Genomic DNA, 19,716 nt, shown 5'->3' with positions numbered 1-19,716 from the left:
AAGTACACGCCTTGAATTTTACCACAGTTTCAAAAGTTTTATGACCAGACTTCAGCATCAGACAGGCAGAGCAAAAGGTTCCTGCATCCACTCCATGCATGCAGCAACAACCAAATTAAAACGTCTTAAAGTGATGACAGCTTCGACGGGATTTTAATGCAGTATTTATATAACAAGGTTGGCAACATAAGGGCACAAAGGCGGCAGTAGGCATGGCTCTTAAAACCCTACTCCCCCTAAGCTGAAGAAGCCTAATCCGTAATTGGACCGGAGGGTGTTTCGTAATTCTACGAATTGATATATTCTTTTCCCCCATACGCTGCCTTTGGTTTCACGAAGACTTCCGGCTCTTTGGCAGCGGGCCCCGCGTGCATACGGCCGCTGAAGGAAATGTACCCTTTCAGATTCCAGTTGTATGCCAGCATGCGATCTGATCCGAGTTACCATTCGTAGATGGAGAAAAGGTCAACAACTAGGGGACCCAGTATCCGTTCATACCTCCGCTTACATCGGCGTTCGGGCATTCCAGAATCCTGGGTATTTGTTGCGTTTACGCAATCACACCTTTGTATTTAGGTGTCTACATTGAATTTCTTGGCTAAAGCCTATGTTAAATTTTAGGTAAGCCAGTTACTTGTATTAGCCATGTCTACTTATGCCATCAAACTGGCGACTCCAGATTTTTCAAAGTTTGGTTAGAGCCAGTTCCGCCACCCCTGTGCCCTAATGTAACTCTAGTACGCTGTCTACAACTTTTACTTTATCTCAAAACAACAATGTTAGGTTCATAAAATTTTGGAACATTTCGCTTCGAAATTCTAAAATCAATGAATTTTGCAAATGTGTCGACAGCTTACTAAAGGTTAAGGAACAATGCATATGTTATTATGTAAAAGAAGCTCTTAACGTTCAGAGTAGATGATTGTAGTTAGACCCCTTCCCCATCGTTGGAAATATGTCCAGGTCTGCCTCGGCGAGATCCGCGCTACCTTGTGCCTGAAAGTCCACTTTCTCCAACAGAGCGCGGGCAATCACGTCCCCTTATGCCCCCAGAACCAATTAGCCCCTTGCACGGCATTTATGCTGCTTGCGCGCAGCTCCATAATTTGCCAAAATAAGACCATTTAGTTCTTGGGATCACGACAGAGTATATCAACACAGTTGAAATGTACCACATTCTCGAGGTTTTGACCAGATCACGAACAGCCAGGTGGCACTGCCAATCGCTCCAAAATGTAGCACAATGTCTGTAAAATGTGTATTTTGCTGTGTCATAGTAGTGGAAACACGTTACAGCTGTGCAGGCCTGGACTGACAACGAGTGGGGGATGCAGAGGTGCTTCCTGATAGTGTGAAGGTGCGTCTTTAGCCAGATCATACAGCTTGACCCATGAACGAGAATACCTGAAACTAAGAGTTGATTATTAGAAAACCTCTCTAACAAGAGATTGCAGCCGCATACTGGTTTGTGTCTGCCTGTTTTAATCAGTTCTTTAAACAAATGAGATTACTGATGACGGTCTTATTTGTCCCAACCGGGACCCATATGCGTTTGTTTGGTTGTGTGTGGGTGCAAGCATTCTCTTAATTGCATTTTAGATGTTTATACTTGGTCTGATTTGCGATTTGTTGTTGTTGTCATAATTATGTTGTTTGGTTGCTAAAGGGCAGATGAACTATACTTTTCCATCCATTGCTTGTTTGTGGACAATACATTGTCTTATGTCTAACGAACGACCAAAGACAAACACCTCCCTTTTTATGGTTGTATCGGGACTGCAACGCTGGCTGTCCCGTTCCTGGGTAGATTGGATGAAAACTCCACCAAATGGACTAGTTGCCTTTTAGCGATACAGCCTGAAACTGATATCTGGTCAGACATGAGCCATCAACATGAATGACGAGTAAATTGTGAATGTTGGAGGAGCTGCAAGGCAAAACAAAAAACAAAATAACATTGCATTAACAGCACAGGGCACACATCCGGTGAATCGCCCACAAATCTATCAACGTAGCATCCCTGTGAAAAGAAGGCATCGGGTATGTAAACTTAATATTATTTATTTATTGCTATTTCCCCCTGGAAGTGGAAGCTTTTCAACACATCGAATGCACTTCTATATGTACGTAATTGAAGCAAAGTAGACGTCTTTCATACTAACAGTCTTCCTAAGATAATAATGTTCACGATCCCTGCATACATAGTATAACCAAGCAGAATCATCTTCTTGACTTCTTGATTTGTATACTGTAAGCTGCAGCGGTTGCTGCCAAATTCTAAAATAAAGAAAAACACTCTGACTCACAATACATGTGTTCAGCAATGGATCCTCACAACGAATAAACAAGGATGCTGGGAGATAGACTTCCCCACACACACACACAAACAGAAAATGTGCTGACATTAATCTATTTTTGGGTTCCCCTCATAAAGGGGGAGGGGGGCACGGTCTGAAGTGCATCTGTGTCGAGGTGTCCTTGGACTTCAAACTGCTTGCATCTGTGAAGATATTCAATATTAAACTGACATATACCGGGGGGGAACATGGTCTGAAGTGCATCTGTGTCGAGGTGGCCTTGGACTTCAAACTGCTTGTATCTGTGAAGATATTGAATGTTACACTGACATACCACTGTTCTGCCCGCATCCTTGGCGGACACTGCAGCGTTGCTAAATCTGGTGGGATGCCTGCCTTCGGGATGGAATAAGACAAATCAAATACAAGCATAAACTCCTTCCCCCTACTGGAGTCGAGTTGATATTAGAACCTTGTTTGTCGGGTAAATAATGAGTGCCACCCTGGCAGCCACGGGAATGAACTGGCAACCAGCTTAGCCGCTTCTTGCGATGTTCCAAACATAATAACAAATCTCGCGGATATTTCGCGAGGGCTGCTCGGATACCGAAAAGGTCTATTTATACTATCAAATCCATAATCTACAAATCAATCTTTATCTGTTCAGGTATGGACCTTTCAGTATAAATTGAAGTTAATATATAAATACTCGAACTTGAGCGAATCGTTAAAAAGGCAAAAGCAACAACTATTTTATGCACAGCGAATTATCGAGTTACACACCCTTCACAGCTTCACGTTAACCATCAGTGTCTGGTCACATACACCGTCAGGCCTTCACACACAATACAAACACCCTTTCCTTTAAACACCCATTCTTAAAATCATAACCGGACAACTCGAAGGTTGGAAAGTTTTAAAAATAGGAGCCCAGAAGCAGATAACGTAACGGTCGTGTCTCTTCAAACGCACGAATCTTCTGCACAGCGCTTGCCTCTTTAAATCCTACCGCCGCCGATTAGCTCGTGTGACCCGCACTTGTTTGTTACACCCCCGGTATAGGGGTGTGTATAGGTTTTACTCGATGTGTTTGTTTGTTTGTGTGTTTGTTTGTTTGTATGTTTGTGTGTTTGTTTGTGTTCGCAAGTAGATCTCAAGAATGAACGGACCGATCGTCACCAAACTTGGTGAACAGGTGCTATACATTCCTGAGACGGTCCTTACAAAAATTGGGACCAGTCAAACACACGGTTGGGGAGTTATTGGTGGATTTTGGTTTTTTGGGGGGATCAACTACGGCATAACTCTTCCTTATCTTCTCCATGTTTTCAGCGTTTACCTCCCTTCCTTCGTATGGTGCACTATAGTATGAGGGGGGCATCTTCGGATATTCCCGGCGTTCTGTTACTATTTTTAGAAGGTCACCGCAGTGTCCAGAACGTAAATTGGACCCGTAAATTATCCTCACTGTAAAAGTGCAAAGGTCGAATCAATTTATAGCCACGCGAAAAATACACTGTCATCTATCTCTCTATATATACGGCTTCTCTGTGTTTGTGTGTGTGTGTGTGTGTGTGTGTGTGTGTGTCTCTCTATGTGGGCAACACCTGTGGATTGTTCAGTTCTGTTTGTGATGTGGTCTGGCGGCTTTTGTGTATTTGTATGTACTGGCCTTCCTTTGAGAAGCCAGAACAGTTCAAAAGGGCTTAGAGATAAGCTCTAAATTGCTCAATCCTGAGCAGTGAGAATGGTTATTTCCCTTTGACCAACGGGGGTGTTTTTCCTATCGGAGGAATTTCTTGTTGCATTTTAGATTCAGAGGCACACAACTACGTGATATTACTGATATAGCGAGTCGTATTGAAATCTCCAACTGAAATTGTAAAATTAAGGAACGTGTGTGATGCGGGTTTACAACGGATCAGGGGTAAAACAAACCACGCGATCTGGTGTGTGGTATACGCAAGATAAACAGCCATTTAATCGAACTGGGTCATTTAATAAACATGTTGAGGCAGACTGGGCCTTTAAAGCTACCCGCAAACCGGTTTTCCTTCTGTCACTTGATTACCTCTATTTGTGACGTCGAGTGCCTGCCGTGTACGTCACAGAACGTACTGTCAACGTTTTTATATCAAAAGGCTAGATCTGGCGCGAAATGAAATTGTCAAAATTGCGCCCCAAGTTGCACCCTAAATCACCTCACACCGCCTGTTAATATATTAACTGAAAATACCTTCACTGTGCAAAGTTCCGGCGTTGCGGAAGAACGAGGTTTAATCACCTTATCCCCTGTAACTAGTCTAATGATCTGCTCCGAGTAACGAATCACCTCGCGCTGCAGTATGTAGATCTACAATTTGTCCAACTTTTGATCCTTTCATATAAGTTATCAGACATACGCGGTGGCTAAGAAAGCCGTAACGGACCTTTCTGATGATAGATTTACATTTAATCCTGGCTTCCTTTCATCTTTTGATCAGTTCAATCTGTTTGTCTAAGAATGTTGAATCGGGCCTTGTTAGCACATACATGTCTATTGACTGTGAATTGTGCATGATGCACAATTCTTCAAATTCATTCCAATGATAACATATTAGCATCAGAACACAAACAGAACCATCATAATACCATACGATACCACCAAGGATACTTCTGATCACGGATTGCTCAGGATATACAGCGATATACATCGATACAAATTTTTTCTCCGTTACGACACGTCTTACCACGCCAAGTTCAAGACGAAAAAGGAAGTTCGGAGATTTACCTCCCTTGACTTATCCTCGGTGCGACTTTCTACAGAAAGGTGAACAAATGATCATTTTCAACCGTCTTACCAGTTACATGTCTTACAGCCGAACCAGGTCATAATCAAATTTAATTAAAGACTTAAACTGTTGTATTGGGCACGAAGAATACCTGGATATGATTCATGTGAGCCTTTATAAAGTTGCTTTGTCCAGATTTATACTGGGGGTCTCCCCATTCAATGCCCATCGACATCGCTACTCTCACTCTGACACCAGTCGTGACTGTCCTTTCTGCCCGGATACTGCTGAAGACGAAAGCCATGTTGTTTTTTATTGCCCCACTTACGATGGCATCAGGCAGAGATATATTGGCAGAATACAGTATTTTTCAGACGAAGACTGTTTACGATATTTGCTCACTTGTACGGTGGAGGATCAGCTTGTATCCTTTGCAAAGTACCTGTTCTTGGCCTCACAAATGCGACAAAAAAGACTTGCAGAAAACGAACCGCTCACGTGATTCTCGCGTCCCCTGTACGAACATATATCATTCTCTGGAATCATTGATGCATTCCCCGTAACAAGAGATTGACTTGAAGGTGCCGTAAACGTGAATTCCCTGGCATGTTACAACCTCTTCTTATTATGCATTTCATCTCGGAAAATGTGTGCGTTAATTGGTGTGTGTGTGTGTGTGTTTGTGTGTGTGTGTGTGTGTGTGTGTGTGTGTGTGTGTGTGTGTGTGTGTGTGCGCGTGCGTGCGTGCGTGCGTGTATGTATGTATGTTTATGTATTTATATGCGTGCGTGCGTGCGTGCGCGTGTGTATGTGTGTGTGTGTATACTTTTGCTATCAAGCATATGATACCTACTGTAATAGTTTCATGCATTTGTTGTATGTATTTAATGACTGGTTCAGATGTGTATATTTGCATATAATTTGCTGTGTGTGTGCCCACACACGTATGTATCTGTATGTGTGTGTGTGTGTGTGTGTGTGTGTGTGTGTGTGTGTGTGTGTGTGTGTGTGTGTGTCCGAGTCCGTGCCTGTACTTATATATCTGTGTATGTGTCTTGGTGTCGTTTGACAATGTTTGCTTAAGTTATATTATCTTTCCAAGCTATGTTTTCATGATTATGTCTCAACATTTGGCAGGCTCTTTCTTTATTTTGCCTCACTTATTTGCATGTGTAGGCTATGTCCCAATGTATCTCACCCTTATTAATTTCGTTTTATGCACCAATTTTATTTGTCTGAAAATTGTCAAAATCAACTCATTGATTAGAACAATAAAACATCCATCCATCTCTCTCTCTCTCTCTCTCTCTCTCTCTCTCTCTCTCTCTCTCTCTCTCTCTCTCTCTCTCTCTCTCTCTCTCTCTCTCTCTCTCCCCCGAGGTCTTTATTGTGCCAATGTGGTGACACGGATGTGGCACATGGATGCCGTCTCTCAGTCTACACATGACGTTGACCCGTGTCCGTTCCGGCCTGGCTTCGAACCCAGTATCTTAGGATCACAAGTCCAGTGGCGAACCAACTGAGCTACCCGTTTTGGAGACCAAACTATTCTGCCTGTCTTACAAGACCCATCTGGCCGGCACAAAGTCAGAAGAGACTCATGACAAAGAAAATTAGATCTTTCTTTGTCGAGAGATGCAAAATATGATCAAGCATGAATAGACTTTTACCTACCAATAGACGATTTTCGGAAATAACTCCGTCGGGTTTGTATGGGTTGTGGAAGAGTTACCTTTTCTTGCAAAACGGCAGACAAACAATACATTGACCAATCACTAGCGAGGAATGCGCCGGAAACACGCGGAGACACGCACATGTTTCCGGCACAACCCTCGCTAGTGATTAATTGTGTGTCTGCCGTTGTGCAGGAAAAGGTCACTCTCCCACAACCCATCCAAACCGACGGAGTTATTTTTGGAATTCGTCTTTTGTCAGAGGTGAAGAGAACTACATAGATACGAGCTCGTATCTGTGTACTGTCTGTGTCATAGTTTTCGTTCGCCTGTTCAGGCGTTTATATCTTTGATGGATTTCCATCACTTATTTGGACTAAACATATCCAGAGCTGTGGTATAAACTTTCACATCAGCTGACTGCATGAATAGATTGTTTCACCTGCCAGTTGTTTGTCAGTGATGAGCGGGGGCAAGATGGGAGAGGGCGAGATGGGAGGGGACGAGTCGGTACATCGCCCCTGTGACACGTTCTCATGTGACAATCAGAGTATCCAATTTCCCGTCTCCTGTTCATGTGTTCAGGAGTGTATATATAGGTTACACACTCTTGCATATTTTCCCGAGGGTCGATTTTCAGGTATTACCGAGCCTTAGGCGAGGTAATACCTGAAAATCGACACGAGGCAAAATATGCAAGATATTCAGGATGAGGTGTGTAAGCTCTTTATCCCATTACTCCGACGTTTTCATTAAAAACACTTACTTTTTCCACTAAAACCTGCCCGTGCCTGTTTTCAGCTTGCCAAAAGCCTCCGCAGTCGAAATTCATGTCAATGAATTCATGCGCTAAGCTAGTTCCCATTTATCAGCATAATGGACGGCGTCATTCGACTTGTATGTGGACATTCAGTCATTCATATTGATTATAAAAAGGTCTGCTATCTGCTTTTACATTTTGAAAGTCATTTTTAAAATATCCCTGTGTATATTTGACATCGGCTTTCGTTATACTCAATTCGGCATACCGGGTTTATATTTTTACCAGAATTGCGCACGATAATGGCAGCGCAACAAATTCAGTTCGGGCCGTGCTGGTTTGATCGTTGACCCAAGTCAGTTCGCATGCAGTGTTACTGTTTGTCAGTCGGGGATAGAAATGTTGGCTGTCATCGCGCTGTTCTGTTTCGGTTCACACGTGGATCACTTACATATTCAGTCGTCGGGTTTAGGTGAGCCAAAGCTTCAATACTTCGCCTGTTGTAGACGTTAATTTGGCAATAAAGCTTGGAAGTTGTATGTCGGCACTGAGAGTCGGTCGCGGTACATCGCTTTCCACTTTGTCCCGGTTTTGAGTTTGAACACCTAAGGTTGGATACATCTAACACCTCACATCCTCTTCTCTTACCCATATATCTTAACTGTATCTCCAACTTCTTTTCGTCTTCTTCTTTTCGTTTTGATGCCACTCCCTCATTTGTCGCTGAACCCCGCAGTTGACTCGACTCGGATTCACACAACCCCGTCTAGCAGACGACAGTTCGAACAGTCTTGAACAGCACGGTTGCTAGCAGATTCAGCTTTTTAATTACAATTTTCAGATTTTTAATGACCACAGTCATTAATTAATTTTTAAGCCTCCATGCTGAAATGCAATACCGAAGTCCGGCCTTCGTCGAAGATTGCTTGGCAAAAATGTCAATCAATTTGATTGAAAAATGAAGGTGTGACAGTGCCGCCTCAACTTTTACAAAAAGCCGGATATGACGTCATCATTCATCAAAGACATTTATCGAACAAATGAAAAAAACGTCTGGGGATATCATATCCAGGAACTCTCATGTAAAATTTCATAAAGATCGGTCCAGTAGTTTACTCTGAATCGCTCTACACACACACACGCACAGACACAGAGACACAGAGACACAGACACACACACACACACACACACACACACACACACACACACACACACACACACACACACACACACACACACACACACACACACACACACACACACACACACATACACCACGACCCTCGTCTCGATTCCCCCTCTATGTTAAAACATTTAGTCAAAACTTGACTAAATGTAAAAAGAGAGACACAGACGAGTTTATTTTGACATAACTACGAATTTGTAAGAGTAAGGTTTTTGCATGGCGGCAGCTCTCTTGCATGATTTTTGTTGCGTATTTTCATGTCGGAGAGAAACCTTTACTGCAGAATCTGTCACAAAACACATCCATTTGAAGCCATGAGACTCTCGGAAGCTTTCATAAATATGTCGCATGTTGCATGCAACGGCTTTAGACATGTTTTGCGTGTTTGTGTGTCGAATTCTTGTCTTTTGTGTGCTTTTTTACATTTGGTCAAGTTTTGACTAAATGTTTTAAAGGTCCTTGTCTACATTTTTATACCGAAATCGCCATTTGACCATTAAAATGCAGAGTCTATCATCTACAATTATCAACAATACACCCCCTTTCGATCAGGAAAGACGAAGCCAGTGTAGCCGTTTGAAAATTCATTGTAGTATTCCAGCGTAGTACTCATAGTAGGATATCCTTATTTGGAAAATGCCAAGCGCAAAACTCCTCTCAAATCCCGTGCATTTCGTGCGTTTAAAAAAAAGCGTGGACAGCGCTCCAGTGTCAAACTGTTGCTGCACTTGTTTGGGCGTGGCTATAAGCATAGTGACATGAATTTGATTGGTCAGTATTTTTAGGCAAAGCACATGTTCTCAGCAAACAGAAAACAAAATATTGGAAGCGTGAGTCACGCTACCCAAAAATAAAATCTTTTTTTACATATATTTTTTTTTCTATAACTTTTTTCCCCATGGTTCATTCATCATCTGACATAATTTTTTAGCGAAATCTAACCATAAGATTATTGAAAAAAAGCAAAAATGTAGACGACCACCTTTAACGTAGAGGGGGAATCGAGACGAGGGTCGTGGTGTATGTGTGTGTGTGTGTCTGTCTGTGCGTGTGTGTGTGTGTAGAGCGATTCAGACCAAACTACTCGACCGATCTTTATGAAATTTTACATGAGAGTTCCTGGGACTGATATCCCCGGACGTTTTTTTCTTTTTTTCGTCATATCCGGCTTTTTGTCAAAGTTGAGGCGGCACTGTCACACCCTCATTTTTCAATCAAATTGATTGAAATTTTGGCCCAGCAATCTTCGACGAAGGCCGCACTTCGCTATTGCATTTCAGCTTGGTGGTTTAAAAATTAATTAATGACTTTGGTCATTAAAAATCTGAACATTGTAAAAAAAAATAATGTTTTTATAAAACGATCCAAATTTACGTTCATCTTATTCTTCATCATTTTCTGATTCAAAAATAATATAAATGGATTAAAAACAATCTCTGAAAATTAAAAATATAAAAATTATGATCAAAATTAAATTTCCGAAATCGATTTAAAAACTATTTCATCTGATTCCTTGTCGGTTCCTGATTCCAAAAACATATAGATATGATATGTTTGGATTAAAAACACGCTCAGAAAGTTAAAACGAAGAGAGGTACAGTAAAGCGTGCTATGAAGCACAGCGCAACCGCTGCTGCGCCGAACAGGCTCGTCACTTTCATTGCCTTTTGCACCAGCGGCGGACTACGTTCAGTTTCATTCTGTGAGTTCCACAGCTTGACTAAATGTAGTAATTTCGCCTTACGCAACTTGTTTCAATTTTTATTTTTATTTTATTTTTTTATTTGTATAGTATTTCTAATTCATTTCATCTTATTTTATTTTATTTTTTATTTACGATCCTCTTTTATACGTTGAGGTTGTCTGTAGGTGTTGCTGAGAAGATTAGGGTTATTCTTGTTTCTTCCGTGTTTATTATAGGGCTTGATCTAGGCTAGGGGGGAGAGGGCGTAATTGAGAAACATTAGCCGGTTGGGGGGGGGGGGGGGGGTCGGAAGCTTAACAAAATAATATACATAACTATTTTGTTCAATACATTTGTGATTAAAATCAAGTTTTCACTGCCAAATTTAAAACGATTGCATTGGGTTTCTCTTCATCTCCTGAATCCAAAAATATATACATATGTTGCATAATTATATGTTGTGTTTGGATTGAAAACAGTCTCAAAAATCAAATAAATACGTTTATGAAAATTGGTTTCGATTGGCCAGTGTTATCTAGACGCTATCTCGGAGGTTTCGGCCAGCCTATGATTTACTAGTCTTGGTGGAAAAGTACAGTGCGTTTAATCAGAGGGAATTTCAGACCCACAGATTGACTAAATGTATTGATTTTGCTTTACGCGACTTGTTGGTATGGCTCTGCACGTGAATCGATGGTCTTATCCCGTGTAAAAGCCTTGCCCGATCAGTAACAGTAACACAAACTCAATCACTCCGTCACACATACACACACACAGTAAGCATAGGTGACAAGGTGCAAGAGTGCGAGACACTAGATCTAGATGTGTCTGTCTGTAGCCTACTTACGGGGACACGACTGCCAGATGGCCAGATCGACACTGCGCTTTTGACAGCGCTTCCTCGCGCAGACACTGGAAACACGCTGTGCAGATTAACCTGTAGGAAATCTCCTTTGGTATCTTCTTTATCTATTTTTTCTGGAGCTACGAAACCGAACAATGTGAAATCGTCTTCTCCGAATCGGCGAACTGCAGCTCGGTGATAACTGTATCTATACCACAATCCTTCACGCGATCTGACCTAACCTTGACCCCTGACCTGGTCTACATACCACACACCACACAAACCAGTCGGCTGTTTTTACCCCCCCCCCCCCCCAAAACCCCCCACCACCCGTTTTCTTTGGATACACACTTTAACTACATACGTGCCGACGAAATGTTGATCATCGCTTCAATACTTTGAAGCTGTTGCTTGAATAATAACCAGGTAAAATTAGTATTTCGGTGTTCAGTCAAATGTTAAAGTTTCGACCACAGACATACATACATACGCACGCACGCACGCACGCACGCACGCACAGACAGACAAAAGTTAGCACCGCATAGGCTACACTTACGTGAGCCAAAAAAGCCCTCCCCCCGACACACACACACACTCACACACACACACACACACACACACACACACACACACACACACACACACTAATAATTAACACAGAAAAAACTAAGATTATACCTTTTTGTCGTACAGAAACCAAGATAAGTAATACATTCAAATGTGGTGAGGACATAATACAAGTAACAGATCAATATAAATATCTGGGCGTAATATTTCATAAAAATGGTAATTTTGATTTAACGCAAGATCATTTGAATAAGCAAGGTAACAAAGCAGCGTATTATCTTCGTAAAGCATTTATAAATGAAAATGTTCAGACAGAAACTATACTACATCTATTTGACATGTTAGTACATCCAATTTTAACATATGGAGCTGAGGTTTGGTTTCCATATAATTTTACTAACAAGAAAGATATCTCAAATCTTCATTCAGTTTTTGAGAATTGCTTATCAAATAAATGTCCAAGTGAATCTACACATATAAAATTTTGTAGATTTATTTTAGGAGTACACAAGAAAGCAATGTGTCTTCCAGTTTTAGGAGAGTTGGGAAGATTTCCACTAAGTATAAAGATGATATCACAAGTCATAGGATTTTGGGGACATATCTTAGATTCAAATCAACAGTCTTTATTACATCATTTATACAGTTTGATGATATCTAGCTCTAAAACAAGTCCATGGTTGCAATTTATTAAACAATTATTATCACTTGTAGGATTTGAGCATGTTTGGAAAAACCAATTTACATTTAATGCTAATAAATTACAATTTGCTATACAACAAAAAATTATGAATGAATACGTTTTATTTTGGAAAAACAAAAAATCTGAAAAATGTTCAAGACTTGAGTTTTATTCACTAATTACAGAACGATACACAATACAAGCCTATTTAATTTATATTTCAAATATAAATCATAGAAAAGCTCTAGCAAAATTAAGAACAAGCACACATTCTTTAAAAATTGAGACTGGGCGTCATAGAGGAATATTGCGAGAGAATCGCCTCTGTAATACATGTAAAGTAATTGAAGATGAGCTACATTTTCTAGACAATTGCAAGAAATTTAACAATATTAGAAAAAAGTTAGTAGAAGAAGAAGTATCAAACTGTGACTTAAGGAAACCAAGCGATCTGTTATTTAAAAAAGACGAAAAAATTCAAAAATTGCTTGGAGCCTTTGTTTTTAATTGTTTCAATATTGAATGAAATAATTTGTACATTATTTATCCATTCAGTTATTGTACAACTTGTGTCAATATCCTTAAGGGTTGATGACAATAAATTCTATTCTATTCTATTCTATTCTATTCTATTCACACACACCCAACCTTCACTCCCAGTCTTCCCTTTTTGTCTGTTTCCGAAAAGAAAGTTCTTCAAGCGTGGGACCGCTTGCAGAAAAAAGGCATTGATTTTCTCCTCGAGCACGGTTTTATTGTCAATTGTGGTTGTCTTTTATTTCGGCCCTTAACTTTTTTTCTGAATAGAACAGCTCGGAACAATTTATCAGAGGCACAGTCTTTCTCGTAAAGGCTAATCATTTCAGATGTGGCCAGGAGTGTGCACGAAAAAGAACATACATCCATCTGGACGCATACGAAAAATCAACATCCTGACTGCTTCAACTACCTGTGTAAGCCTACTCCAAGAAATTAATTCTTATAAGTTTTTACAAAATTATATATGGCCTTGTTTGTTCGGTTTTGTGTGTGTGTGGTGTATGTGTGTGTGTGTGTGTGTATTTGTCTATCTTTATACTTATTTTGTACTTTGATTTCGTGTGACCTTGGTTGTTGTTGTTTTTTTGTTTTGTTTGTGTCTGTTGTATGTTTGTTTGTTTATATTTCTTTCTTTGTTCGTGGTCTTTCTAACTTGATCTGTATCTATATTATAATACGCGACCGTTTTGGGGCCTTGCATCGCTATCTCCTCCCAAACCCGGCCGATTTGGGCCCCGATCTCTGGGGTATCTAGAAACATTTTGCGGCGCACACGATGCGCCCGGTTAGATTAGCCGATTCCGAAGCCAAATGGCTTTTTCTGGCATTCTGGTGCGACATTTTCTAACAGACGACGCAACCGGAAGGCCTCCCCATTGGCTGTTAAACGAACCGGGTCTCCCATTGGCTCAGACCGAATAAGCTTATCGAAACGTCACTTCCGTCCGCATCGCATCGACAAGCTCAGTCGACTCGGCGAGTGTTTGTTCACGCATCGACAAGCTCGACAGGTAAGTCAGTCTCCTTCTTAAAGTGTTCCGAAACCGTTCTGCCACAGGGTTTAGTCCAGGCTTTATTCGAAGAACCACGCCAGGGTCTTTCAACGCTGCATCAAGAATTGGGTTAGAAGTGGAGAATGTTTTCACCACGTCGGCACGTGTCTCACCCGACATTGTGATTTTGCCATTCTCTTTCGCATAGCCCATACATGAGGAAGGGGGGTGGGGGGGGAATTAGAGATGGATAATTTGTTCGCTTCACCACGTGTCTTAGCCGACATTTTCATTTTGCTATCCTCTTTCAATGCTGCATTCTTTCGACAACTTTGTCCACACTTGACAGTTAACCCTTTCGCTGCCAATCAAAACTTGCGTATGTGCATTCCTGACTCAGTGACTGCCAGGGAATATTGGAATTAGGGGTGTAATAATTCTAGCTCCAAACTGGCAGTAGGTAGGTAAGTAAAACCTATGTTATTTTTAAGGGAAATTGAACCAAGAATCTGTTTTTAGTGTCTAATCATGGAAATAATAATTAGTTTGGCTTATAATGATGTTTAAATATGAACTTTTGAAAAATCAGTCCGGCGCATCTTCCGGTGCCTGTGGATCAAACACAGGTGGCTGTTTTGCTTGCTCCAAGAAAGGATTATAATCACTATCATCTACCTGTTTCCAACGAATCGTCCGAAAGAAGATCTCCCCCTTCCCCTGTCAGTATCCATAATCATTTGCACCGCCTGTAGTGTCAGTCCGGCTTTGTTTTTCCCTACTAGGGCCCGGTCGACTGTCACGCGTTAGCCATTTTGACGAGTCGAGATTTCTCTCCCCTACCCTGTCGCCAAGGCCGAAAATAGCCTTGAGACGCAAAACTGCGTCACCATTTATGTTTATTCATGAGAATGAGGTATCCTACCAAGCCATTGGCTGCTATTTGTGTGTCAGCAGTGACATAGCATTTCTGGAAAATCCCGGAACGGAGAAGACGGGTTAACCCGTCTTAAGGCGCTGCGGCCGCACAAGCGCATGACGGGTATACCCGTCCGAAAGCAGGCAAGTGGTTTGATAGCAAATGCAGGTTCTACAAATTTCAGCATTTTTGATTTATTTGGGTGATTGCAAGTGCACGTTCTACAAATTTGGAGACTTAAATGCCTCTGAATTATGAGCTATGAATTTAACACGCTCAAGTTCAAATTTACCCATACACCTGTGTACAATCCATATATTCTTTTTCCTCATGTTCTTCACATAGGAAGACGTCATTCTCTTCCGCAGACAAGGCGACAGATGGGGGGGATGTCCACTCTCTTCCGCTGCTGTTAGTGTTCAGGCATCGACCAGGCATCGACAACTTTGTCCACACTTGACAGGTAAATCCCACTTAATTGATCGCAAATGCAGGTTCTACAATTTTCAGCATTTTTAATTTATTTGGGTGATAGCAAATGCAGGTTCTACAAATTTCAGCATTTTTAATTTATTTGGGTGATTGCAAGTGCACGTTCTACAAATTTGGAGACTTTAATGCCTCTGAATTATGAGCTATGAACTTAACACGCTAAAGTTAAAATTTACCCATTCACCTGTGTACAATCTATGTATTCTTTTTCCTCATTTTCTTTTTCCTCATTTTCTTCACATAGGAAGACGTCATTCTCTTTCGCAGACAAGGTGACAGATAGGGGGATGTCCACTCTCTTCTGCTTCTGTTAGTGTTTAGGCATCGACCAGGCATCGACAACTTTGTCCACACTTGACAGGTAAATCCCAATTAATTGATAGCAAATGCAGGTTCTACAAATTTCAGCATTTTTAATTGATTTGGGTGATTGCAAGTGTACGTTCTACTAATTTGGAGACTTTAATGCCAATGAATTATGAGCTATGAATTTAACACGCTAAAGTTCAAATTTACCCATTCACTGGGCGGGGATGTAGCTCAGTCGGTAGCGCGCTGGATTTGTATCCAGTTGGCCGCTGTCAGCGTGAGTTCGTCCCCACGTTCGGCGAGAGATTTATTTCTCAAAGTCAACTTTGTGTGCAGACTCTACTCGGTGTCCGAACACCCCCGTATGTACACGCAAGCACAAGACCAAGTGCGCACGAAAAAGACCCTGTAATCCATGTCAGAGTTCGGTGGGTTATGGAAACACGAAAATACCCAGCATGCTTCCTCCGAAAGCGGCATACACCTGTGTACAATCTATATATTGTTTTTTCTTCACATAGGGCTGCGTCATTCTCTTCCGCAGACAAGGCGACAGATAGGGGGACATCACTCTCTTTTCCGTTGCTGTTAGTGTTCAGGCATCGACAACTTTGTCCACTCTTCATTGTGGGTGACTCGAACTGTCGGCGAACTGCGACAAAATTTCTTTCCCAGTTACATGATTGGTGTTACATATTGTTTTTACACATTTTAACTAGCATGCATCTTAATTGAAGCGTGACAAAATCATTTTGTCACATTGACTGAATTCTCAGGCTGTCCACATTGACTGAAATCTCATAAAAGGGCACAATTTAACGACAGAACCCACTGTATATTTACCAATGGGTTACTTTTTCATTCCTATTTGCTGATGTGTAACACCATGATCCACAACCCACACCAAATTTAGCTGCTACAGTGTGTGAACAAACAATTGATGTACTTTTTACAATTACATGTGTTCTACATCTGAAAATTGGTTGATGATGGTCTGAAAAGATAGCTTTTGTTGTCAAAGTCAGGGTACTTGCCTCACAGAGTGACTGGATGTGCAACTATGTTTGCATTCAGATCATTTCAAACCTAAGTTGGTGATGTGTAAATATTTGTTTTTATTCTCTTTGTACACACCTTTGCAACTTTAGTTCAGTGTGTTGTGTGTGGTTTTACATTGATATTTTGTTCATTTTGCACCTGATTGCATTTTCTCAATCCCTTTGAGTTTGCTACTGTGTGTGTGTGTGTGTGTGTGTGTGTGTGTGTGTGTGTGTGTGTGTGTGTGTGTGTGTGTGTGTGTGTGTGTGTGTGTGTGTGTGTGTGTGTGTGTGTGTGTGTGTGTGTGTGTGTGTGTGAACAAACTGTACTTTTGCTGTACTTTTTGCAAGTACGGGTGCACTGATGTGCACCTATGATAGTGTTCTTCATTGCGATCATTAATGCTGTTTTTTTCTCCAGCTCCCAATTGTATGCATGACGATGTGCACACAGTTCATTTGCACATTTAGCGTTGTGTGTGTGTGTTTTTCTATACATATGCATGGTGATCTGTAAACATTTTGCTTCTCTGTGCACAATGCATATGTAAACATTTTGTTGTTCGCAGAACCAACTTCACATTTTAACTACTTTTTATTCACATGTTTGCCAAAGTGTAAACATTTTGTTCCATTTAACACTGGTTGTTTTTTTCCTGTCTCAAGACAGCTCAAGACATGTATGGTGATGTGTAAAAATATTGTTCTATGGGCACATTTTTTTGCACATTTATGTACTTCACTTATGTCCATGTAGCCGCTAATTTAAGTGCAGTCGATCGTACAAACATTTCATTGTGGGTGACTCGAGCTGTCGGCGAACTGCGACAAGATTTCTTTCCCAATTATATAATTGATGATACATATTGTTTTTATACATTTTAACTAGCATGCATCTTAATTGAAGCGTGACAAAATCATTTTGTTACATTGACTGAATTCTCAGACTGTTTTATCCTTTCCCAATTATATGAAAATTTGATAGGCGTTTTATTGTTCACAGTACCAACTGTATATTTACCACTGGGTTACTTTTTCCTATTTGCTGATGTGTAAAACTGTTATTGTACGGTGCACACTATTTTCTCCCAATAAATTTATGGCATTTTGTTTTGTACGATGCCATCGAACATTTAAAAAGTTTTTGTTGTTGCTTATTCACAATTAATTCTGTAATTTATAAAGAAGAAAATCCCGTGCATAGCACGGGTATCACTAGTTTATTTTTAAATTCAGATTGCACTTTTTGCACGATTTGGTGAATACAACATGTTTTTATTTGTTTAAGAACATGCTGTTGGATAAGGAATTGTGCCTTAAACCTTTTTCTCATAAAAAAACCCCTGTGTTTCCTCATTCGTTCTCTCACTCCCTCCCTCTCACTCCTCCCCCCCCCTCTCTCTCTCTCTCTCTCTCTCTGTCTCTCTCTCTCTCTCTTTCTCTCTCTCTCTCTCTTCAAGGGAAGTCATTATATATTTAATCATTATTTTGTTGTATTCTTGACGTTTATATGGAGCTGCTTTACCATTTTAGGGCTATTTTTTTTCTCAAGAGCTTTTTTGCGCAACGATGTAACACAATTTCACGGCGTATTTCTACAAACTTCGGTTATTCACCGTATCGATCCTTTCGATAAGCGATTATATCGATCTTATTTTTATTCAGTCCATTGGTACTTGTTATCTCTTGCTTTGATGGGGGACCTGAAAATAGATTATTCGTTATCAATTTTTCAGAAATGGCTACCAGAGTCTCCCCAGAAGGAAAGCGAAGGTTGTGTGTGTGTGTGTGTGTGTGTGTGTGTGTGTGTGTGTGTGTGTGTGTGTGTGTGTATGTGTGTTTGTGTGTGTGTGTATGTGTGTTTGTTTGTGTGTGTGTGTGTGTGTGTGTGTGTTAGGAAACGCTGCCGTTGCTGAACTTTGGTTCAGTTTTGTGTGTTGCATGTAATTGACTTATTTGTACTTTGTGGGTGTTACACGACACTTGAGATTGCCACAAGTTCTCAAACGTCGTATAGTTGTGTTCTTTTATTCTACGTCGCCCGTCTTCGCAGCAACAGAAAACAACTCGTCAAATTGAGTTCGAGGATTTATTCAGCATTCAATACATACAACTGCACAACGTAGCAGAACTCAAATAGAAGCTTTTTAAACATTCAAATCGCGCTGGCATATATAGTAAATACTCAATCTCGAGAATATTCCAGACCGAACATGATACAACTACATTATACGAGCCGTGCATGGACTAAACTAGCGACATTCTCTTATGACGTACATCAAAAGCGCCGACACACTTAATCCGAACTCACGACTAAAACAGCATGGTAAACAACTTGTTTTGACAGGACTAGAAAGTTCACCTGCATTCTCGTCCAAGCATAAATATTGTGTTTACAAAATATAATATCGGTACTTTCCCACAAAGTACAAATAAGTCAACTACATGCAACACACAAAACTGAACCAAAGCTCAGCAACGGTAGCGTTTCCTAACAGTGGGAAAGTACCGATATTATATTTTGTTAACACAATATTTATGTTTGGACAAGAATGCAGGTGAACTTTCTAGTCCTGTCAAAACAAGTTGTTTACCACGTTGTTTTGAGTCGTGGGTTCGTGGCGTTCGCTCGGATTAAGTGCGTCGGCGCTTTTGATGTACGTCACAGAGAATGTCACTATTCTAGTCCATGGACGGGTCATATAATTTTAGTTGTATCATGTTCGGTCTGGAATATTCTCGAGATTGAGTATTTGCTATAGGCCAGCGCGATTTGTATGTAAAAGGCTTCTACTTTGAGTTCTGCTACGATGTGCAGTTGTATGTATGGAATGTTAAAGGTACTGAACTTGTCAAATCCAGGTGCACGGAGCCCCTGGGGCTTTTAGTCATACCTCAGGCAGCTATCCGTTAGAAGAACTACCAAGTTTCATTGACTTGCACCCAAAGTGTCAAGAACTGCGATT

At 40.8% G+C, this 19,716-nt stretch overlaps 1 protein-coding gene and 1 long non-coding RNA gene across 3 annotated transcripts in view; both read left to right on the top strand.

Annotated features, from left to right (window-relative positions):
* LOC138950586 (growth hormone secretagogue receptor type 1-like) overlaps positions 1-19,716 on the top strand; it is a 36,313-nt gene that overhangs the window by 6,500 nt on the left and 10,097 nt on the right. The window lies entirely within an intron of this gene.
* On the top strand, positions 13,671-17,890 carry LOC138964287 (uncharacterized). 2 transcript variants are annotated; one of them, XR_011455080.1, is made up of 4 exons: positions 13,671-14,014; positions 15,258-15,375; positions 15,649-15,765; positions 16,235-17,890. It is a non-coding gene; the product is annotated as an uncharacterized lncRNA (long non-coding RNA). The 2 variants fall into 2 exon arrangements; XR_011455072.1 differs by having other exon boundaries at positions 15,649-17,890.

This window comes from Littorina saxatilis, linkage group LG1 (assembly GCF_037325665.1).
Source record: "Littorina saxatilis isolate snail1 linkage group LG1, US_GU_Lsax_2.0, whole genome shotgun sequence".
NCBI classification, from domain to species: Eukaryota; Metazoa; Mollusca; class Gastropoda; order Littorinimorpha; family Littorinidae; genus Littorina; species Littorina saxatilis.
This window is presented reverse-complemented; position numbering and strand designations above follow the sequence as displayed.